Genomic DNA, 26,404 nt, shown 5'->3' with positions numbered 1-26,404 from the left:
TATTATTGAATGTAAAATCAATAATGTGTTCATGCTCGAATCCTAGTGCGGTCTCTTGGTTAAAAAATTATTAATGAGACCTAATGAATGTGTGACTGGCGGAAGGTGATTCGGAGAAAAATAATATCAACTCTTTGCCTCATGAATCTTATTTAAAAAGCTTCATTGTGACACAGTATGCCATCACTTCCATCTAGAATGCAGTAATTATTCACTTAAAACTGCTTAATATTTGACAACGATATTAAAAATGAGGTTAAAAACAAGTTCAAGTATGCAGTGCAGTGCAAAGGCAACTTTATGTATACTGTTTAAGTTCATTTGTAAAAAGGGGACATTTGCTAAATGTATGATATAAGGTTGCCAATTGCCATGTTCAAAACATATAGACAGGATGCACAGGTTATATCAGATGCACATATTCCAGTCGATGATCAAATAACCAACAAAAAGAAACACATGTATGCTTAAACACCCATAAATTAATATCTTTAGACTCTAGTAAGAAAAAAAAATACATTTTCAGTCCATGCATTTAAGTTTCAATGCCATCTACATGGTATATATATATATAGTGGGTTGTAAGTACCGAATTAAAAATACCTGATGACTCATCCTGCACTACACATTTTTTTGTCCAATCAAATGCTCTCTCTCTCTCTCTCTCTCTCTCTCTCTCTATATATATATATATAAACAATATATTCATACTGGCTATAAGAAAGGGACAAACCTCCAATTTCTAAACTTCCTGTTCAACAAGAAATGAATCAAGGCATCACGAAAAAAGCCATATTAATATTTTTTATCAGATCTATAATATTTGAGATTTGTTAGGATAAGTGAAAAAAAAACTATGTTTTTTGGATGAAATGCTACCACTCTCTCTCAGTCTCTTTCTTCAGTTTTTCCCCTTTCAGGGAGCTCTTTTTCCTCTGGAGGCAATCACTCACAACCCCTCCTCTGTGTGGTTCTCCACTCGAGACCTGAGCAGCTTTTCAACCTCATCTTGTCAATACGGGGATAAGGAGTCCGCCTGAAAGTTCATTAATTCCTGAGTAACCTATGCTTCAGTTTTGCTAATACCCAGTTCTATTGATGTTTTCTTTCCCATGGAGTGGGCCAGGTTAACCCCTACACCCCAACCCAGCTTCCTGCCAGAAACAGCCCATTGTCAAGCCCCGCATCACGCCACAGAGATGTACAAGGGGCATAAATAGGGCATCATTATGGTACGACCCAGTGCAAGGGAACGCCGGGATGGTTGTGTACCCAGACCCACCTGCCCTGGGAGACTCACGCTCAGCCCTTGCCTTACACAGCTTGGGGCCTGGGCAGGATGTATAGGCCCTGACCCCTGAGGTCATGTTCCGTGTGCAAATTCAAAAGCTTGACATCTGTTGCCTGGCTTTTTGATCACGCAGAGAAAGAAAAACTCAGACCGCTTGTCAGCAAAAGACTTGTTCTACGTGAAATAATATCCCTGCAAGCCACCTAGGCCATAATTAAGGGGTTTTGTTGTTTATTTTCTTTTGTTTTGTTTTTGTTTAGACCAATGAAAAGAGAACTGAAAGTAGGATGGGTTGAGTTTTGCTGGGAAAGGGTCCGCTCTTTGTTTTACAGGACAATGGTGTCCATAGAGCTTATGCAGGGAGGGCTTCTGTCACGCAGGCCTTAACTCTATAAAGGCTACTGTATCATATTCGATATGTGAATTTCTAAGGCCTGTAAATTATTAACATCTTCAAAACTTTGCTGAAAAAAAATTGTATACAACCTACCACAAGCCATCACACGTTTTTGCAATTAAAAAGCCTTTTAGTATAACCATAACAAAATAACAATAATAATCTCTCATGTGCTATATCATCACCAGATATTGAATTAAATTTGTATTCTTTAAAACAGCTCAGGTTTTGTATCCTTTTAAAAATTATTAGGCCTAGTTGTAGACCTAATTATGCTGAGCTAATATATATATATATATATATATATATATATATATATATATATATATATATATATATATATATATATATATATATATATATATATATATATATATATATACATTTTGTGGTTAGTATGACGTGCATAAGCGCAAGTCATGGTGTATATTCAATCAGTTACAAAAATCTATGCTAATTAGGGATGTAACGATATTATTAATAATCATGATATCGCGATAGCAAAACTGTCTCGATATTATCGTGTTCACATGACGATATTAAACTATAGTTCTCCCGTGCAAAAAGTGTAGTTTCTAAACTATATTTACACTTCTTATTCTAACATAAAAGGTTTTTAAAGTTGTGGTTTGGGCCATTATGCTTTGGCACAGTATCTGTCAAACAACCTAAAATCGAAAATACAAAATAGGTTTAATCCATTCTTCCAAGTCTGTTTTCGTTGCACGTTTCAAAGCAAAGCGCACACTTTGCTCAGGCGTTTAGTTCATGATCCGGTGTTTTCCATGCCTCAGAACGGCTCCGTTCACAGTGAATAAATGTAGTGTAAACTTGTTTATTTCATGTGCTTTGAGTTTAGAACACAACAGTCACTAGTTATGCCTTATTTTCGTGGCAGATGATTATAGCATTTCACTAGATTTATTTGTAGTGAGGTACGGTTTTGTAAGCATGTTTTCACTGAAGCTGGAGATTTCCTTCAAAATAAAAGCTCTGCTTCCGTTTCCGACAAAATAAAAGCTTATATGCAGTTATGACAGCTAGCGGTTTAAATGCAGTCCAAATTCAAAATCTCTTTTTCAAGTGTAGAAATTAGCAAATAAGTATTGTAATTTCCCTTCTGTAAGGCAAAAATAATATACCTATGAAATATTTATTTTCATTTCATTTAAAGTGTACTGTTGTTTTACTGTCATTGTTGTTATTATCATATTCTAATTTCTAATTTTGGCTTCCTAAAACACCAGTTTGAATGTAATTTAGACTGAGACAGTACATCACAAATTAAAAGAGGGATTTACTGACTTTTTTATGACTTAAGTTTTCTTAGTTAAGAACATGGGTTGGAGCTCTTAATTTTGAACTCTCGTAGTGCATTACATAGAATATTTAATATTAAAATGTACAAAATATATATAAATTGTCTTTTTTTAATACAAATATTGCCATAAAAATCATATTGTGGACTTCATATCGCAATATTATCGTATCGTGAGATTTCGATATTGTTACATCCTTAATGCTAATTAAAAGAAAACAAGTTGATAAAAAGACTGAACCTAATATTTGGTAATAATGTAGCATAACGAAACATTTATTAGCAGTTTTAGGTATAACATAGTGGGCAGAGGGGAGGATCACCCAAACAGTACAAAAATTATCAATTTTGTTTGGGAAGTTTTTATACCCTTTGTGAACAATGTCAGTAAGTTTATGTCCAATGGGACCAATCAGCATTTTGCAAATAAATAAATAAATAGATAAATAAATTGGTCAAAATTACTGGAACACAACATGAGCGATAATTTAAAAAAAATGTCAACCTTCATTCAAATCATTGTACATGTGTCTTTTGTTGTATTTTTATACAGTAAACACAAAAAAACTTTTTTTCTTAGTTAGTCATCACAGCATTGCATTATACAATTTGCCTCCAGTACAGTAAGTACAATTACAAAGCCTCTCATAAAACTAAGCATTTAAATATCATCTTACTAAGACATATTATTAGGATACATAGAGTGACAACTAATTAGTAAGTAGCCTGATTATAAAGATAAGCTATCAGAATTTTTTTATATTACATGTTAGCCACATAAAGTAAAACTACACCAAATTGCATAATTTTGCTCAGCTTGGGCATCCGAATTAAACTAATGTGTTTTTCCTTTCTTAGGTGTAATATTCATATTCTTCATATCTTCAGTTTATTGAACACACACAGGCACACACACATACATATATACATATATATACACAAAAATACATATATATATATATATATATATATATATATATATATATATATATATATATATATATATTCAGTAAACTGTTCCATTTAAAAGCATAATTGTTTCTCAAACCTCAGGCTTTACGCATTTTCCTCATGCCCGTGTTTGCACTTTGCATTTTTCACAGGTCATGATAGTGCTTTCAAATCCACAAACATATCAGTTTTACAAGACATCAAACTGTTTCAAACATTAATATAGTTTGAAACTGTTAAATGCATTTGAATATCTTTTTACATGAAATGCAGAATATTCAGATGTTAAACAAACGAGTCGCTTTGAATACCACTGTTTCTCACATTTTCATTTAAAACCCACCAGAATGTGAGAGAGACAATATGTATGAAAATTAGATTTTTTTTCTTCCTAGCTACCTCTCTTTCTCTTAAAAAAAAAAAGAAAGAAAAATTGTCCTGTAACGCAGAGGAACTTTCCCAACTGATGAGAGGCTTATCCTGTTGGGTGCGATAGACGTGCATTGTGGCTTTTTGGAGGTCCCTGTTTTTTTGATGCGGAGCTGTTTAATAGTTTCCTGGCACAGTTGGCATGGTTACCAGTGGAGAAAAGCAGCGACTTAAACCTTGTGACTGAATCTCCCTGAACCCCCGATAATCTTCGGCCAATCTCCGTTTTAACACCCAACTTCTACTCGATCTGCCTTCATGCCCCCATCCCAGCCTCAGCACATGCTCACTTCTCGACGCCTCACAAAGGCTTCGGGATAAATGGTGTAAAAATTGGCACCCCTGGAATCATTTCCCACCAAATCCCTTTTATTGCCAGACATGTGGCATTTGTCTTTTTAATTTAAAAAAAGAAAATATCATGCAGTCTGTGTTGACTACCGAGAACGTGCCATGGTTGTTCGGCATGATGCGAATGATGAAAATATAGATGAGGGTTTAGCGTTCTTCCGTGGCCAGCTTACTGGCCCAGAAACTGTACGTAGGGCGAGTACGCGAGCCAAAGCCTTTAACAACCCCTGCCATGATTAAAACACTATATTAAAATGACATGGGTGGTGGAAACATATTCTTGCCCTCAGCTCCTGAACCAAAGTCTACATTATTTATTACCCTGGCCTGTATTGACCGGGTTACATTAGCCATTTTCATTTCTGTATCTATACGATGATTGCTTCTGCCTGACAGACAGTTTAAATGATCTCACTTTCAAAGTGCAACAGCTAAGTGTGTTTGGGCATATTCACGGTCACATTTAAAGATAATGTGCATGATTTATATCGTCTTCAAATAAATCTGGTCATAGTCAAAGTAGTTTGTAACTTGGCACTTACGTTATGTGCTCAGTCCTTATGCTCGCTGTCATGTGGATCTTAAGTGGCACGTGCGTGATAACTCTTAACCAAACCACTCCAATTGGGCTTTGTTGGTACCATGATGCTGGTCATCAACTTTCTTTGTCAACTCAAGCTTTGATCCTGAGTTTGTGGAGCACGTGCACATGAATGTGTGACATCATTGGCGAACAGCCAATCAAGAGCCTTGGTTAGAGGTTAAAGGTTAAAGGTTTTGCTAAAAGTTAGGAGATTGATGATTAGAAAGAATATGATGAATCTAAATGCATTTACAGTGAAAAAAGTACTTTTAGAAATGATCCTGCTGTATCAGTGCAGTCAAAATTGAAACTTGTTATATACATTGATAGAGACTCAAGCATGTAAGGTCATGTGGTCATTTTTAAAGCATTATCTATTTACAGCTTATTTTATATTACAAACAATCTGTATAAATTAACATTCATTTAAAATAATTGATTTATAATAACTAAATTGCTTGTGTGCAATGGATTAATAATAATATAAATCATATAATTATATAAATCGAATAAAATAACTAGAACTATATTATAGGACTATTACTAGTGACCTTTAATTTGGAACAAGATAAACTGGGGGAGTGACGTTTTGGTGTCAGACATGTGTCACTTTGGTTTGATTGGTCCAGTTTCAGTTTGGGATCTCTAACTCAGAACATAACCTGCCCCTGAGCAGATTAACTGTGGAGTGTAAGTTACTATTGCAGTGAATGCAGCTAAAAGCCAAGCCACTTTCATGGTACCTAAAACCCAGGATTGGTGCAAACTAAACTGAAACTTACCTGGCTAGCCAGCTAATTCGGCATGGACGACTCTCCATCACGAGATAAACAACATATTCCTTGTGGATAATATAGTGTATTATTGCACACAGTGTCTGGGGATTTCTTCATTAAGTGACAATGAGCACAACCGACAAATGCTTCAGGCCTGGACAATATTTAGAATACAGGAAGCAAATTACTTGTAAACAACATTGCTACTAAATCTGCAAAGCGACCAGTGTAGTCCTATTCGCAAATGTATGACTCTTGTGAGCTGGTTCCTTTTAGTAAATTTAATAATAATAATAATAATAACAATATGGATTGTCCTTTCAAATGAATCAGTGTCTTTATTCTTTGAACGAATTACTCAAATGAATTAGTTCTTTTTGAGATATATATATATATATATATATATATATATATATATATATATATATATATATATACATACATACATACATATATATATATATATATATATATATATATATATATATATATATATATATATATATATTTTTTTTTTTAATAACAATAGGGTAATACAAAGTTGTACAAAAATGTAACAATTTTGTTACAATCAAGCAGGCCTATCCTCTTTAATAGTTGAGATGTCATAACTAACAACTTTATGATTGTTCTGTATTGAAGTTAGAGAATCATAAGAAAACCTTTAAATCGATGGAAAATACTCTACCATTTGGTACAGTTAACATACATTTTGCTTAGTGTATGTGATATTTCCCCAGTAAAACAATCATTTTAATTATATTGTCAATTTCCAATATAGCGATATCACAAGCCAAAAACAAGACCATTACATCAGTTATAATTACAGACTTGTCATATCAAAATTTCAGTTTTTAACAAGTTTCTAAACGATTCTGATTCCTAAATGAACCATTACGACCAGAAAATAATAGCCTATTGAGTGTATGGATTGGTGGTGCAAATAATAAGCATGAATTTATGTTGTAATCATTGGTATATTATAAAAGTGATCATATTAACTATTAATTGAATGAAACACATAGGCTAACTAGCCTATTTGTTATTTTTCATTTAGCTATTGTCCAGGCCATTGGACTGCAATTGCTTTCTCTAAAAAGTCTGTGAAAAGTCACTTAAAGGTTGTGCAATAATTTAGCAAGAACTGTATTAAACGTAGGACTATTTCTGATTTGCTATATCTGTTTTGTAGAAATCTGAAATTATCTCATAATTTGGCACCAGACACCTGAAGGCAATATATGCAATATGAACCAGCATTTATTTTATTCAAATATTTCTTCATCAAAGAAAAAAAGGTTAATTGAGCCATTAAGGAACCAGAATCATTAAGAAGGATAGGAATTGGAACCGGAACTCTTACATTTAATCACTACTGTCAACATTGTGCCCAGTGAGGGGTTCCAAAACTGCATCTGTGCACAGCACAAATGCATACACACACAAACATAACAGGAAACTTCAGCAGTCAGAGTGAAAAACACCAGATAACAAGGAGAAGTGGACTCCTGCCGTCAGTTCAGTTTCGAGACAATGCATGTCTGCTGCAAAGACATGTGTCTGTATTTCTTAACAAACAAGCGGAGACCCAGAGGTGTGGGCAGGGTCTGATCAGCTGTCAGTCGCCCCTTGAGAATGTCACAGAAATATTCTTCAAGTATGCATTTCTATACTTAAACCCTAGAAAATTGTGGTCACTTCTTTGACTTTTTGACTGTCATCTCTGTAAATATTCTTTTCTCTTTTCTTGTTGCTTTATTTTCATTTCTTTGGGGGTGGGGGGTAAAGTTCTTCATGAGAACGCCTTTCTTTCTCATCTTTGGCTTCACTTTGAATGTCACCGGTTTCTCAGGATTGACAGAATAATATGCACTCATCATTTTGCAGACGCAAAAAAGGAACTGTGAACACTGGGTACATTTTTGGGGGTATTTGCTTCTTTTTAATCAGTGGAGAAAGACTGACATGTCCAATCATAATAACACATCAACTGCTAAATGGGCCTTTGCAATCACTGTCAGTTCCATTCCATTAGGGAGTCCTGTATGTACGGACATCAATCAGCTTTTTGTGGTGTTATTTATTCATAATTTTATAATTTAACTATTTATCTGTTTATTCATTCTAAACAATTGCATTCTGCACTTTGACTATGCCCTTGCCTAATCAAACAATGCTGGCACAACAAATTGCTTGTGTGCAGGTTGTCTAATATAACAACAATATAGGTTTTTTTTTTTCTTTTTTTTTCTTTTTTTTTTACAGTAAGTGCACAGTTATTTTTAGTAAAAAAAAAAAAAAAACGGTTAATCCTGTGCTCTGATTGCAGCATTAAAGAAGTTGAATACATCATCCGGTATAAACCGAAATGCATAACTTCTAATTTTATGTTTCTAAATTTATGTTATGCCGTGGAAAAACCCCTTCATCGACTTGTAACCTCTGCAATAAATTGTATATAAAATTAATTATATGAAGAGATCAACTGTGGGAAATCTTGTTTTATTACCTCAAATTAAGCAACCATGAAATTATTTGCCTTCATTTAAAACGCCATGCAATCCAATTTAAATGTTGCATACTTTAAATCCAGGCTGATTTCTTTTTTATCCTGCATAAAAGAACATCCAGTGGGTCACCTACGTACTGGCAAACAGATAAAGCCTGCATGAAATCATAACGAAACCATAACCCACCGAGTATCCTGGAAGTTCATCAAAACTAGATCCTCAATATCTAAAAATCATGTCTGTCTCACATATGTGACCCTGGACCACAAATCCAGTCTTAAGTCTCTGGGGTGTATTTGTAGCAATAGCCAAAAATATATTGTATGGGTCAAAATTATTGATTTTTCTTTTATGTCAAAAATCATAGGATATTAAGTAAAGATCATGTTTCATAAAAATGTTTTGTACAATTTCCTACTGTAAACATATTACAACTTAATTTTTGATTAGTAGTATGCTAAGAGCTTCATTTGGACAAATTTAAAGGCGATGTACTCTATATTTTGATTTATTTATTTATTTTGATTTATTATTTTTTTTTTTTTGCACCACTTTTGTACCATCACCATGTGTGTCACTTTTTTTCACCTTAAATTAATTGTATTTTGTGTTTCACAAAAGAAGAGTCATCCATGAAGTCTTTTTTTATTTCAGAATTTTCATTTTTGTGTGAGTTGTCCCTTTAAGATGATTTGAAAAGGCTTGATCAATAGCAATCAATAATCATCGTACTGCTAATGTTGACATTTTGAGTTTAAATGGATGAAAACGTAATCCATGAAGTATTTACCAGATCACAAAAAATAATTAAATGAGAAGCAGATATCATACCAGCATATGAAGTCCACACACACCACACCTCACTTGATGACCTTGGCCTTGTTCCCAGCTGACACGCGGGAGGGTCAAAATGCAGAAACCCGTCTAGCCGCTCGTGTCCATTAGTCCGATTGCTAGCCAGCGACTTGGCACAGTCAAGATCCCCCTCTCTCCCTAACTCACCAGACAGGTTGTCAATTTATCAAGGAGAGGTCACTGTCTCTCATCTCTTCAAAGTGTCGCCTGATTCCTGAGCTCTGCATTGTGGATTCGACGGGCTATTAAGCAAATTACTGGCTGGTCAGTTATTGCACTCTGTGCATTGCTCATCACATAACTCAAAGGGCCTGCTCATCTCCTTTCGACCCCTAGGCCCACTCTGCATATCTTGCACTGCTAATTCATTGATTAAGTGCTTGTAGCTCTTGTTGTCACTAAGGACAGCAAGCAGAAAGTGGGAAGGAAAAGACAATGCACCATTATCGGAATCAAAAGCAGCGGGAGGGTTTGTATAGACATGCTGGCATAGCAGCACATGGGATATTTCCCATGTTTGTTTGTGTTTGTAAAGCGTGTAAATAATATAGTTCGGTAAGTATCGCTGTGGCTACACGTAGCTGAGAAAAGGAGCAGGAAGAATGGAAGTAATCAGATTAAGACCACATGCTGGCTATAGACAAAAAGCAGCAGTATAATACTCGTTTGCCCTTTTTTCCTCACCAAATGCAGAAGTAAAGAAAAATAATGAGAATTCAGGTAGGTGTTATTGTACTTAGCTTTACTGAAATGTGGTTATGGATGCTGAGGAGATTAAATTGCAGTAGTAAACAGTGATATTTGTTTAGTTAGTGTCCAGTCACACTATGTCAGAGATCAATGCACTTTTATGGCAATAAACATAGAAATAAGTAGCATAAATGTATATGCAATGAGCATAATTGTGTGTAAACTACTTAAAATGCCTCTCTTTTTCTTTTAATGCTATAGCTAAGTCTCTATGCCTGTGCTAAAACAGAGCAATACAGCAAAAACTGTAATTTTTCTTTTTTTTTGTGTGTGTGTGTGTGTGTGTGTGTGTGTGTGTGTGTGTGTGTGTGTGTGTGTGTGTGTGTGTGTGTGTGTGTGTGTGTGTGTGTGTGTGTGTGAACGTGCATGTTAATGTATGTGGTGTATCTAAACCCACAACAGTGTCTACTTTAATGTTGTTATCCAAACTAGGACAGAGGAGAGGGCATCTCTAAATGAGATTAACATTAAATATATTGCATAGGTACACAGATGCCTTGATCATGATGGGAATGGAGCTTAAAGATTATATCAGAACAAATACAAACCTACATCTATGGTATTTGTATGTTGGTGTTGCAAGGTTGATGCTGGACAGTAACAGTTTTAAGTATTATCTCTCTGTCCTGAAAATTGCTTTTCTCAGTGTTATTTTAGTATCACTGAGAGAATAAGTTTTGATTAATATTGCAAATCAGTTTTTTTTTTTTTTCATTCACGGTTTAATTTAAGTTAAAGTATTAGTAATGTTTTTGTGGTCTTTGTCATTTTAAGAGGTTTTTGTTTTTGTTATTCAAACGTTTTTATAGATTTATAGTTTTTATTATTTTTCATTGTTTTACTTTTAGTTTTGAACAAGTTAAACTAGACTTTTGCTTTTTTTTAGAAATTTTGCCTTGCCAAATAAAAAGTTGATATATATTTATATATTTGTTTTAGTTTTCAGTTAACTATAACAGCTTGTCTATAACAACTGTATCTGTTCAGAATCAAACAAATAACAAATAAAGAAACTATAGAACAATGAACGTAAAATTGCCTCTGGAGTTTTCAAAATGTATATGCACATGTTCTTAAAGGTTTTTTGTTTTGTTTTTTTACTCAATATTTGATTGCATTTTTTTAATGCAGATTTTAATAAATAAAATACAAAAAATATATTTATTTGTAATTATTATATGTATAAATTATAACTAGACTAATGGCTAATTGCAGTTCATATTGACTTCATAAATGCCAATTGTGTGCCCTGCAATTTGTATAAAAGTAATCCATCCTTGCATACCATTAGAAATATGCAATGAAAATAGTTTTGCAAAAAGAAAAGTGAGGTCTCACGACTCATAAAGGTCTTGATTTTAGCCAATTATATGAGTCACATACGAGAGTTTCAATTTGCCCCAAAGATACCCTTATCCTTGTCATAATGATTACTTAAATAAGTTCCTTTTTCCTCTTTATTTTTGCAAATTACTAACCATCTTTTAAGAGGTCAACACTCCCTGTCTTGATTGACATACTTGAATGTATAATGAACTACTCGGCTGTTTCCCACAAAAAGCCTTAGCTGGATCTCAGCCTCCAAATTCCAGCAAGCTGCCCTTGATGTGCATGAGACCGGGCTGACGCACCCCTATCTGCGCTAATCATTACCCGCCAAGGCCTCCTCTTTTTTTAATAAACGAGATAATTGGCTATCATTGTCTGGCTGGCTCTGTTTGGTGAGTGGGAATGGAAATGGCAGTGACCAGATGCCTGGCTCCCGCTCTCAAAGCTCTTTAATTAGAGAGGGCCCAACGAACCTGAGGACCACGCCACTACAAAAGCAGGGAAAAGGGCAATTAACGGCCAAGTGGTCCCCTCTCCATCCATCTGTCAGAGTGCAGGTGAAAGGATGATGAAGGAGGTCTATCCTCACAGGCCCATATGGAGATCCTTATGGGCAAAGCCTATCAATGCCTTTCCTTCAAGAAACGTGGTATTTTTTTCCCCCATCCCTTTACACTGTATCATCAATATCTGCCTGGGAATGCAATGAGACAGCTGCATGGTCAACAGACAGGCAGTCTACTTATCTTGTTAGATGGTGTACATGTAAATGGGGTTTCTCCATGCATGGTTCAATGTGTTTTTTTCTTTCTTTCAATGCAGCCATCAGACAGTCACCCCCAGAGAGTACATATATGGTGAAATTTCATTCCATACGCCATTGTGATGTTCGCCTTACAAAAGTTTTACATGCAGTAGTAAAGTGCTCAGAATAACATGCTAACATACCACTATTTTCTTCTACTGTTTTGACAGTATATAGTAGGTATACAAAGAATGCAAAATTTCCCTATGCACAGGACACCTGGATGAGCTACTACATGCCTATACAACCGAGTCTGACTCTAACAACATGATACTTTATTATGTTACCTGCAAGATTTGGGAGAATGTATTTTTGATTCATCGTTCATATAACATTGAGTAGTTAAAGATACATATAATGAGTTTTGACCATGGTGATTTATATAAATAAAGGAATTTGTTCTAAATGTCATGTATTCTGCCTAACTGTAGTCGCAGTTTTATTTATTTGTAGTCAGGGATTTTATTTCTAAGAAAATTATATTTGCGCACCTGGATGTTTGCAGGCAGGTGCACTGGACACAATAAAATATATATATATAGAAAGAAAGAAAGAAGAAAAAAACTGTACATTTCTATTGCATGCAAGAAATCCATTATTTATTGAGAAAGCTTCTCTGATTGGCCATTCTTCAGTGTTTCAATGTGTGCTTTAATGAAGGTTGCATGAAAGATTGCTATCTCAACAACTATTTCTCCTTACTTTATTTTACATAATGGTACAATAACTTTACCTTGAGCAACATGACTCCTCACATAGGTGAGACATAATTCACCTTTTCAACAAAACCAGCATTATTAACATGCTCTTAATTAAGACCAACAGTATTACAAAATTGTGAACATGAGGGGGGCAGCCACGTACAATCGTGAAGAGATTATTCAGTTGAAGCTAAGTGTATGTGATCATTAAATACTGTAATGAATGTGAACAGTGCAGCAGAACGTCTGGGGAATGATTGTTGTTACACTGAATTAATCCAAGTTCTCCAAGCAGTATATTTACTTAAGCCATTAAAACCCATGACATTATGCCGTCAGGCAGAATCAGTGATATTCAGATGACCTGCTTTTTGTCTGAACGTTTCATTGGCCCTGTGCCCATTTAAATGTCTACAGCCATTACACTTATCAAACGGGATCTGAATGCAAATTTGCATTTTCTTAGCAGCCGCAACAGCTCTGACACTGGCAGTTTACTATTTAAATAGAACTCTTCAGCAATTAGATGTAAGATACTATTATTAGATGTGGCAAATTTCAAGCATTTATGTTCTAGGTTTTCTCTTTGACCGACATTTGTTTATAAGTGTTCACCTACTAAAAGTGACTCCTTAAATATCCATAGAGTTAATAAATGTTCAAACTAATGCCAATATTATATAAACATACAGTATGAGAGACTGAAAGAACATGGGTCAATTAGCTAATCAAGGATATTTATATTTTAAAAACACTCTCAATTATTGTCACGTAGTGATGATGATATTTTGTCAGCTAAGGTTACGGATTGAAGGCCATTCTTGTACACACGTTTTCACACTTATTCTCCTCTCTCTTGCCATGTTCTAAAACCTAATGAACTGCATATGTAGCTTTTATTGTAAGGCATCCATAGGCTTTATATATATAAATTTTTTTAAATACTTTATTTAGACCAAAGCATGCCAGTAGTAACGCTGTGTGCTATGCAGCGTTATCAGATCAGTATGTGTGGGATATTGATCCTCACTTTGTCCACACACTCTGGGAGGGCCAAAGATGCAATGTGGTTGTGGAAAACAGAGTGAGGGGGAGTTTAAACGTGTATGCACCTGACATGAGTGGACTCCTGGTTGTGTTGATAGCATGTTTTTTATGACATAACTGCTGAAAAGCCGGACAAGGATGAATAGGCGTCTGATCACGGCCGTGGTACTGACCCAGAGGAAGACTTCAACCTTCAAGTAAAAGAGGCCCATGTCGATTTATCATTCTAATTATCGGAGGCAGGTCTGGGGCTGCGCTGCCCAGCGACTGTCTGAGTAAGGGAAAATGCACCAGCAATGCACAGCTAAAGTGAATATTAATAGGCCTGGCAGCTGCAGACGTAGGATGTGTTTTATTACGAAGACTAATGGTCCACTTGAGCAAACCCTCATTGCAATATCTCAGCTTGTTTGACCCTTCCTGGCCTGCTTTGAATATAATACCAAGATCTGGTCAGGTCATCCTCTCAGAACGCAATATCACAGGAGGCAATTTCAAAGTTAACCCTGCAGCTGCCAAGCATGTCATGTCCTTTCATAAAGACCGTTCCTGGAAGGAGTCGATGCTACTACCCTGTTCTCTTTTGGCCTAAAAGGCCAAAGTTTGTTTCCTGCAAAACAGCTTTACATTTCACCCTTTCCGAAACAGTGCGTTGGAAGTGTATTATCAACTATTTCGCTGGCGTAAAGTTTCCTTTCTCACTGGCTATGAGGTGCTTCCTCGCACACACCCACATGCAATGTCCTGTGAAATCTCTCCAGCCTGTCAACAAAATATTTTCTCCCTTAAGAAACACAAGACTGTTAAATCACAGCTCCACTGCCTGGTCTTGTTCGCTAGGAATGCTGTCGCAACCAGAGAAAATGGTATGCGTATTGTGGGGTGAACTACAGGGAAACTCTGTGTTTAATAGCATGTACAGTACGAACAAATATCACAAAGCATTCAAAAACTGCCCTTTTTCTTTTAATCTCGCTACATTGGAATTTTGCAATAACCGCTCAATCTGATCCTGGACCGTGATTTCGGAAAGGTCAACTTATCTTTCAGATGCATATATGCATGCAATGGAGGGTGAAAAAATGTGTAATGATAATTCACTGCTCAGACAATGAAAACGAGAGACAAAAAAAAAAAAGATTTTATCATTAAATAAAATATATACATGGAAGGAGAGGCTTTGGATTGGACAGGGCGAAAGAGAGTGTTTTGCTTATCAACAGGAATCAGGAGATTGAAAGATACAATCGCCAGACACCCCCTTCCAAAATGGGCTCCCCCCTCCTATTTCCATTACTGCATCGGGATGCTTTCATCATCTCATTTCGGTGCAAAAACGCAGGTGAAAAGCTTCACACTTGAAGTGAACTTAGCTAAGGTTACGGAGTGAGGGGCCTTCTTGTACACATGCTTTCACACTTGTACACCTCTCTCTTGCTATGTTCTAAAACCTAGTGAACTGCATATACAGCTGTTATTGTAAGGCATCCATAGGCTTTATATTTTTTAACTATGCTGCCTTCTAAAATACTTTATTTAGACCAAAGCGTCCCTGTTGAAAAAAAACAGCCTATGCTGGTTAAATATGTTTCAAAGAATGGCTGCTGGTTTGAGCTGGTTTAAGCTGGTCCTTAGCTGATCATGTGCTGGTCCTAAACAACAAGCTCCTACTCAGGACCAGAACTTGACCAGCTTAAACTAAGCTTAAGCTAAGGACCAGTTTAAAACCAGCAGCCATGCTTCAAAACATACCTAACCAGCATGCTGTTTCATTTTTTATTTTTTTCAACAAGGATCACATGTGTCATTTGTGGAAACTGAAATCCCAGAATGTGTTCAGCAAATGGTGATTCTAAATATATTTAATAAAATATGTTCAAATTAAATAATTTGTGTATAAATAAAATATATTTGTGCATGCTATGTGTTTTATGCTTATTAGAGTTTATTAGCAAAATGCTAAAGTCAAACTTTGTTTTAAAGTCCAAATGAATTGAAAATACATTTTATACAACATACAACTGAAAATGTATTTTATAAATGTATTAAAGATCTTATTGTGAAGATTCATCCATTTAAATTTTTCTTTTTTCTTTTTCTTTTACAAAACCTAGTCCCAGTCCTACACTTTCCGATAATTTTTACACCCAGATGTATGTCACATTACAGAAGAAAAGATCTGTCTCTACTCCTGTTTCATATTGCAACTAAGCTGATTCATGTGAAGCAATATTTACATGGCATGTGTTTTGACCTGTGTCGAGTGTTCCAATTTATTCACCAAGCTTAGGATGCCTGTGTAGGTTTTGAAACAGAACTTTTATGTAATCTCTCCTCCATAAAAAACACCATAATATCTAAAGGAAAAAAATTTGACTTTTTTCTGTTATAGGTTCAAACAGAAGGAGGGACTGGGTCTAGGGTTTCAATCCTTCTTTGGCTTGAGGGCTAGCAGGCAGCTATTGAGAGGTATGTAAACCACGGGAACAGGTCAGAGCAGTTCAGACACAGAGTGGTTTCTTAACCCCTGACTGTCTCAGCCTGAGACTCTTATATGGTCTTGACTAGATTAAAAGGTGACTAGCCTAAAACAACTGGCAGCCAAGCGGAAACTGGCTCATTTAACATTTGACCTTGAGGTCAGCAAGAAAGAAAATTGAGTAGATGAAATGATGGATCCTGTATGTCTGAACGGAGAGAAATAATGGGTCCCAATGGTTTGCTAGAAGATGCTTTCGGCAAAAAAGCCACAGGTGCTAATCAAATCAATGATTTACATTTTCTGTTAAAAACAAAAAGACAATTGGGGTGTAGCAGTTAACATATGTACACTTGCATGAGGTGCTTATTTAAGCAACATGACTTTAAATCTGGTTCATGGCATTTTCTGATCCCATTCTACCTTGTTTCCAGGTCATATTTCACCTCAAAATAAAAAAAAGAATAGAAATAGAAAATGAAAAATTAAAGAATTTCTGCATTGTGACATTATGTCCATGCAAAATAAATAAAAGATTTTGAAAAAAAAATTGCAAAAAATTGAACCAAGTAAAATAATAAAAAAGCATGAGGTTTAAAGCTGATTTGTAAAGCATGCTGGGTAACAAGCCGTGCCACAGTGTGTGGCCAAGACAAAGAACTGAGCTTTGGAAGACAAAGCTAATTTCAAACAATGAGTAAATGCATTAGGACTGGTTCTCAACCAGGGGACCTGGGCTCAAACTTGAACTCAGTTTAAATCTTGATTTAATTTTAATTAAATTAATATATAAATTAATATAATATTATGTAAAATGCTATACATTTACATTACAGAAAGAGTAACAGAGATGCACATCAGCCTAGAAGGGCCTTTCATTATTGTCAAAAAGGGGCTTTGGAGTCAAAAAAGTTGAGAATCACTGTGCTAGGTCATAATGAAGGAAAAAAAGACACAATCAACCAATGAGTATATCAGTATATGATACTGAGAGTAACAGTATGCACATGTGAGTATCAGTATAAGTTTGTTTTTTAATATTCAAAAGATATTTGTTACTTTTTATGTAATATATATATATATATATATATATATATATATATATATATATATATATATATATATATATATATATATATATATATTACATAAAAAGTAACTATATATATATATATATATATTATGTAATATATATAAAATATATATATATCCTTTTTTGAGGTGTACACTTCAAAAGCAGTTTCCATGAGTTATCCCAGCTTTTAACTGTACCTGGATTCATTTCTCTCTTTCTCTTTCATTTGCTCCCCTCCTCCCTCTCTGTTTTGGACGAGCACTTAATTATCGCAGCTCTTTAGCTTCTGCTGCCAGATCTCTCATTTCGTGGCCTTTTGATCATAGGCTGGTCAGGGAATTTGGCCACAAAAACTGTGTTTAGTAACTTGATATTGAGAACAGAGCCAAACGGGCTCTGTCAGTTCAACAGGAAAAAAAACAAACCCAGATACGTAGAGGAAAAAGCTCATACTAACGCACACAAGTAGCTTTTAAACATCTAGGCTCTGAATCCACCAGTCAAAAGAACATCCAGTTTAACAAGGTGCTGGTTTTACAGAGACCTGTCATTTAGGTCATGACATAGGCCCATGTGAGCCACTGACAATCTCCACTGAGAGAAATTTCCTGTCCTTGACTACATAGAGCTCACTTAGGCAGTCTGCGCCTCGTCTCAGACACACATAGACACTTAGAGAATGTGCAGGGACTGCCTGCTGTAGTGTGGAACAGGATTACTGTGGTTTTTATATGTGCAGGACTTCATTTGTAACAAGATATTTCTGTGGATTCATTGTTAAAAGCCGTCTGACCGCTTTGAAGCAAAGCTGAGTCAACGGGAGACACTTTTTTTCAGGATTTCCAGCTCATCGTCGTTTCACATTAGGGCAAATAGGTCTGAGCGTCTCTCCCCTGAAGGCATGTCAGGATAATTGCATTGTGTGACAATAAAATTAACGCAGAGATGATAAAGACTAAAAGTAAAATATTTTCAGCAAGCGATTTACATTTCACATCTGCATTTTGAGGGGGAAATGCCTCCAACAATAGAGTGTTTTTGACCTATGGCATACCTAGGAGTCGAGTGTGGTGACCCCAATCTGGAATTGTAATAAAAAGGTCTGCAAATTCTAGCAAAATGATCCACTAAGTTATTATGAATGTTACTCTTCCCTCCAGGGAGAGAAAAATCGAAATTTGATACCACTCAATACGCCACACAAAGAAACGCCTGTCATTTTCTGTTTACTCTGTTTCATAATAATCATAATAATTTTTACGAGATGGTGAAAGCATACATAAAAACAATGCATGTCTTTTATGTTTTTGTTTTTTCTGTTACAATCATGGAAAGTTTTAATTTGCAAACATTTAACATGCAAAGAGTGATTTGTTCCATGATCTTACTGAAATTTGGGAAAACTTTACCACACAATTAAAATCCTACAACAAAACTAAAACAAGTCTATCTAAATGAATAACAACTTACTGTAATAAAGCACCACACACAAACAGTAACCATGATGTAGTTGCCAGTAATTTAAGCACAAGCTCCACTCTTCAGCACAGTTGTAACCACAAAAAATTATCCAACAGAGACTTTTCTAAATCTTCAACTTAGAACATTAAACACTAACAGACATAAAATAAAATAAAATAAAATAAAATAAAATAAAATAAAATAAAATAAAATGCAAAGACAATGCAGTCAAAAAGTTTTATTTCATTTTATTTTTTGGTTTACACTAGTTAAATCATGAATATACTCAATTATGCTTGTAGAATTTAAAGCTTTTAAAAGCTATCTTTAAAGCTTTACTTGGGATATTTCTTATTATTTTGTTGGTTTTATTTAAAGTGATCTTAGGTACTGATTCTGTTGATTCAGTTGATCCACAAAGACTACTTTTCAACTGTATAAAATTAAGTAAAATCTACTTAACATTACTGTCCAGGTGCTTCCATTATGCACTGGGGCATGAATAATTATTGAGGTTGTTATTTGCTCTGTTGTTTCTGTAACTTGTTTTTTTATGCATGGAGTTAATTTAGATTATTAATTTCAGAATAATTCATATAGGAATTATTAGCCATTGATTGTTACCGTTATTGTATTTTATGCACCAAATGTTGAGGTCAGTGTGGGAAAGTGAATATCTGAAAAACATTAAATGTTATTTTTCCATATTTATATTTTGTTTTTCACATTCTTGAAGTGTGGCATAGTGTGAATCAGTTTTATATTAAATTTGTTGTATATGAGTGTTAAATTGCACTTAAAAAATATTATCATTAAAATTTACTGAAAACATTTTATTTTAAAGACTTTAAAAATAATTTTTCTGAGTGGAAATATTTTAAGTGATCTATAATTTCGTTTTCAAAGAATAAGCCTACAAATTAGAGCTGAATTAATCAGGACATGCAGCAGGATCAATAGAACATGGAATTACATTTTATACATGTGGACGTCAACCCCGCCGTCTGAGGAAACACAAAACATGAGCGTATATATCACAACCGCGCCACACACAAATTCAGAGTGAGGTTTTTATTGCGTTGAGAATGGTATCCATAACAATATTTGGTTTCAGTCAAGAAGTCATCACCCGACTATTCAGAACAAAAGTCAATAAAAGCGTTATTGCTGCTCAGGGACGTGAATTGGCTCGCTCGAACTCCGAGCATGTGGCTGTGCCACACTGTAAGATAATCTAATTGGGATGATGAGTGTGAGGTCAAAACAATGAATGAAAAATCGCTTGTCTCTCCATAAAAAGCCTCAAACATGTCATACACCGCCTGTAAGCTGCGTATTGTGACCTGACACTAGAGGTTTTGTTCACTTTCTTTAAAAAAACCAAGGTTAGCATTTATAAGAGGTGAGTGGTTCTTAAATCAGTGCCTCCATGTGCAATATATCATACCATGCCTTATAAAACACCTTTCAGATGGCAATGCACTGAGATGTTTTTCCTCAGATGTTCAGGGTGTTAGAAGAGAGGTTACGCGCTTCTATTCACACCGTCCTCAACAGAGCGCCAAGTGTGTGACACAGAGATGTCACGGCTCAAGCGGCGATAATGCAGAAATAGCCATCTCAAACTGTGCATGAATCTTACAAGACTCACACCCGCACACGCAGGGAGACTCCGACGTAATGTACTGTATGTTATTGCTCAAGAGCACTACGTCTGATTTACAGTATGCTCCTATTGACAGACTTTTATTTTGTATCAATATGAGGGCAACCACTTTCTTTCGCTCTCTGAGAGTGTGAGTTGAAGGTTGAGGGAGTCTGAAACATCCCTCATGGATGTCAAAAGTGCAATTTTACTCCTCACTACCAAGCCAAGGGCTAAATATTCATAGAGCAGACAGAAAATTAATAGGCATCGACATTCTTCTATGTATGTTCTGCAAGATGGGTTCAGGCCCATCAGGGCCATCTGGTCTTAATAGAACATCAATTGATGTGAACAGGAAGAGAGACCAATTTGTTTTCTCACTGGGGGGTTTGTAAATCTCACGTGCGCACTCGCACACACTTGGTAAAATGGTCTTCCTCATTCTTGGCATCGCAAGTCGACGGCTTTACAGTAGACAAGAGCCCAAAGCTCCTGAATATGCGTGTGTGTGTGTGTGCGTCGTTTAAGTGGACACAAGCGGGATTCTGCACTTCCTTAAGACATTCTCAGGGCTATTATGAAAGGTTGTGTGCGAATGTATGTGCGCGCATGTGTGTCTGTATGCATTCAGGCGTCTGTTGAGGGTTTTGCCATTGTGAAAGGGGTTGAGGGAAGGCATGAATACCCTCAGTCAGCCAGCTGGCAGTCTCGGGTCTTTGAACAGCCCAGCTTTTCATATTGTCTGCTCAGTTTACAAATAAACATGGCCTACAACAAACAGATAGCCCCATTCATTGTGCCTGACAAGCTGCGGGGAAAGCCCAGGCCCCTGTTTCCACAAACCACTCCATTTTAACGCACGCATTCAGCCAAAAACGTCTCCTCCTAGCTTTGTATGTATACATTAGATGGCATTTTTATCACCTACTCCCACCACCTCTCTCCCTTGGGTGTGTAAGTTTGGTTTCTTACCTTAACGTAATAATGCGTTTAACATAATAACTGAATGTTACTTTCAGAATTTCTTAGTATTAGAAATTTTGCTTTAAAGTTTCACCCGAATATAGAAATTCAGTCACCACTTACCGTCCCTCATGCCTCATGAAATTCATTTGAATGATGTTCTTAGCTGTAACACAAAAGGAGTTATTTTAAGCAGAATGACCGAGCTATTATTTTCCAGTGAAAGTGAATGGTGACCAAAACATTTTCAAGTGAATAAATATTTACATTTTAGTCTGCTTTTCACATAAGCATCAGAAAACTTATGAAACTTACTGAAATATAGTGCATAATTGTGTGGAAAACTTTTGTTTACCTTTGAATAGTGTTTCTTCAGAGTTTTGGAGCTTGATAATCTGGTTTTCACTCAAAAGAGGAAAAACCAACATCAAAGCAGATGGAAAGATATATAGTCATGCATGTATGAAATGACAAAAATCTTTTAATTACAGCACACACTTAATTTGATATAAAATCTGATCATGTTCTCCAGTATTATTTAAGAAGATAAAAAGAGCATCTTGTGCTTCATTGGAAGCAAGAACATCTGACCTTCTGTACAAAGGAGTCACATGATCAATGTAAACATTTGCATATTTAATGAGTGAGGTAAAATTAGTACAAAATCTTGTCTTCTTACATTTTACATTTATTGATTTAGCTAACGCTTTTGTCCAAAGTGACTTATTACTTTTACATAGTAGTGTGCGTTTACAATTTTATCAAGATCCTACAACTTTCTGTTTATTTTCATGTTTGCATTAGACTTTATATCCTAGATTTTCAATATGGCCTCAGACTTTTGTATCCCACTGTACAGTTGAGCTTGTGTTTTGTATTGCATTAGCCTCATTAATAACACAAGGACAGCGAGCAGGTTTAAGCACAGATAAAACATGACAAAAGACCTTTTGAATGAAATGCTGGCTTTTCACGCACTCTAAGTACAGCCTCTCTCTCTTTCACACGTTTTCTCTCTCTCTCTCTCTCTCTCTCTCTCTCTCTCTCGCTCTCACATTTTTTTTAGGGAAATAATAGCTGGTTGTATGGATCCGCCTCCTGGCCAAGGGAGCTACTTTGTCTTAATTACCTCAGGACGAGTGAGTGGCCCCTGAAGCAATCATCTTTGTTTGTTAAAACAGCCGTTATCTGCTTCGGTAAGGTCCATAAATAAAACATAGCCCAGATTACAATGTCATGTTCCTTTGGACTCCAGAACCTGGGAACCGATCACAACAACAAGAGCAAAAAATCCCTGAGCGCTACACACACACACACACACACACACACACACACACACAGAGATGATCTCTGTGCGTTGTTATCTGATGTCAACTTGTCGAGACTGTCAGCACTGAGTGATCTAGAGCGAGCTGATTGTGAGTATCCACAGATGTAAATAACCTTTTTCACTAGTTCAAGGTGGGCCATCTGTCCACTGTCATTTATTTAGTTTATTACTATGAACTGAGGGACAGCACCAGTGTCTGCTGCAGGCAGGAAAAGCAATAAATAATGACCTTTCTTTCTGAATTATAATCACCAAAGTGTTGCCATGGCACAGATCTGTGGCACTTGCTCTTAGCAGCAGGGAAGCATCCAATCATATGTCGGACATATGGATCCTGCCCAGCCCTGGTGTTGGAAATGGCTCTTTATGGAAATAAATTCCAATAAAATACACTTTGCACATTTTTGTCTGGCGTGAGTTGTGAAAAGTGTCTCTTAAGATGTGTGTACTGTTACATCTTCAAAACAAAGTTACATTAAAACAAAGTATTGTATAACGTGACAAATTAGTGTGGTAATATTGGTAAAATCTGTGATTTAAAAGTTTTATTTCTATAATAATTTACAAATAATAATAAATAGTTTAATTTCATGTAATATTTTATAATTAAATGTAAATATAATTTATTTATTTATATTTTTTTATTCCTGTTTTAATTGTTTATATATTTATTTTATTATAATAGGATGCCAAGAAATTCATCATTCATTAATTTATTATTATTCATTTTAATAATATATCAAAAAAATTATTATCATTAACAATAACAATAATAATAAATCCTATTCCTCATTATTATCTACGTTTATTATCATGATCATTACATATTAAGTAGTAGTATTATTAATTTTAATATATAATTTCTATTTATTTTATTTTTGAGTATTTTGTTATATATAGACAAAAGAATTTGTAATTTTTGTTCATATTTCCAAGCAGAATAATTTCTCAGCTTTCATTTCAAATTGGGAGTCATAAACCACGCTGTGATCTTGTATGCAGGGTAAGAATTATGAAAATTATCTTTAGCTTATCAACTTTTGTTTCATAAAAGGGAAGTGGAACCAGGTATGTGCAGGAAACAAATTTTAGCAAGAAAAATTATGGCTGCGAGATTCAATCCACTCTTGAAAATCTGCATTCGACAGTAACCTTAGAGAAAAACTGGCTGATTCCAATCTCTTGCCTGCGATGTAAACCGAATCACAATCACAGGAAATGAATCCAATCATGGAGGGGTTGTGCAACAATCTAGGTCAGTTTTGGAAATGACTGCTACAGGCAATAAGATTAAGGAACGCGCCGATTCGCTGAAAGACGAATCAGTAAATCAGCTCTGAATGAGTAACACTTTGCTTCTGTTCTGTGTCTTGTCTGTAGCTAATGTTTATTTTTCCAGCTTATTTTTTTTTTATGATGAGAGAATAAGAAAGAGGCATTATGTATCTTTGTATCAACAGTACAGTGGATGAATTAGAAAAATATATATATTTTCTCCATCTGCATTTGCTAACACCCCCCTCCCTCCACACACACTCACACACCTTCCTTCCCATTTCTACAGCTTAACTTCATTGTCTCAAACCCTTTCTTTCATCTTAAGACAAAGATTTATGTAAATCTTTGGACCCAGCGTTAATGCGAGCCGCAGTGTGAGAAATAGCATCCCTAAATCGCAGTATTGTTGTTGAAAATGACAAGGCAGCCCCCTAATCCCACAATGCGATCATCCAAATGTGTCATAATGCTCTGTGTAGGCAGGCAAATCTGAATATCAAAAAGACACCACGCACCTCGCCAGAGCCTTCAGTTCTTCAGAACCGCTTTTTTTTTTTAAAGAACTCACCCCGTTGTCACTTAAGGAAAGGCAAAAAGTACAGAAGAAGAAAAAAAACAGAAATGTGACATTTGAGTGACTGGTTTGGTGTGCTGTTAAAGGAATTTTCTTTCTTTGTCTCAATGTCTTGGTCCTATGCTTTTTGTGTTTTTGTGTTGTCGAGTGTGACCTTCTCAATCCACATCTAGACATAGTGTATTACTTTGACTTTGATTAGAAAAGTTTGATAACTGACAGAACCATTGGTCTTCATTGAAGTTTGTGTCCTATATGGTGCCTACAAGTACATTTCTCAATAACATTTCTAGATTTTTATCTCCTTTTTATATATATTATAAAACCAGTCTTCATTCTTGCCAAGTGCCAATGTTTATGCATCTGCTGCAATTCTGTACGACTCTGACTTGAAATGCTACATTTGTTAAGCTTCAAATTGATTTAAACATATTTGATTAGTTTCCTTGTCATTTGTCATGCCGATCTGTCTGTCAGAGCGAGAGAAGAGGAGGAGAGAGTGGCTGCTTTTGGAAACAGCCATGAAACAGCCATGCCAATCAATTGGACAAGGACAAGTTGGTTGAATAATAATGTTAATAATTACAACACAAGTCTAGGGAATTCCTGATTTGCCATGACTCCTTCATTGAGCTATCTTCCACAGAGACTCCTCCGTTACAATAATTAAGAGCACCATTCCACTCTTTCTCATCGTTTTCTGCAATTCCCCCTGGATCAGGTACAAGTCCAAAAAAGAGAGCAAGAGAGAGAGAAAGAGAGAGAGAGAGAGAGTGAGAGTACAAAGTACAAAGATTCCACACCTCTCTCTAAGTTCTATTTAGCAGTTTGAATTCGCTCCCTCCCCATCCGACAGTAAAATCTCAGGCCGTCACTTGAAGCCCGGTGGGGGATTTTGTGGGAAAGAATAGCCATGTTGATCTTGAAGTCTTAAGTCTCAGCGTACCTGTCAACACCCCGGCTCAGCAGCAAAGACTGTGGCTTAAGTCACTTGAAGTTGCCTTTTAATGAGAGGGGAGGTCTGCGCACGCTGTCAGACTGAGCCGAAATAATTCCATACCTTCTGAATAACCCAAGCGTGTCTTTTAATCCTGCTGCTGTTTATGTAATGGAAATAAGCAGGAACAGGTTAATGAGAGGGTAAGCTCGGGCCCTCACACACACACACACACACACACACACACACACAGACTGGATCTGGTACACTGAATATGAAGGTGATGTGTGTGTAATGTACAAAAGACTCAATGCAGATCTCCCTTTAAACATATTCTAATCAAGATGATTGTAATAGAACTTTTGGCATTTAATTCAAAGAGATTATGTAATTTCCTTTTCCTCTAACTCTCTCTCACACACACACACACACACACACACATTTTATTTTATTTTTAACCATATCATTTTTTTTTAAATGTAAGCATTTTTTCCCTGAAAAGGCAAATGTGATCTTTATCTTTAATTTAGTTTTATTGTGTATTTATATACTTTTTGTAGACAGAA

The sequence above is a fragment of the Carassius carassius genome, chromosome 32 (genome assembly GCF_963082965.1).
Source record: "Carassius carassius chromosome 32, fCarCar2.1, whole genome shotgun sequence".
NCBI classification, from domain to species: domain Eukaryota; kingdom Metazoa; phylum Chordata; class Actinopteri; order Cypriniformes; family Cyprinidae; genus Carassius; species Carassius carassius.
The sequence above is the reverse complement of the archived record's forward strand: the minus strand, read 5'-3'. Positions refer to the sequence as shown.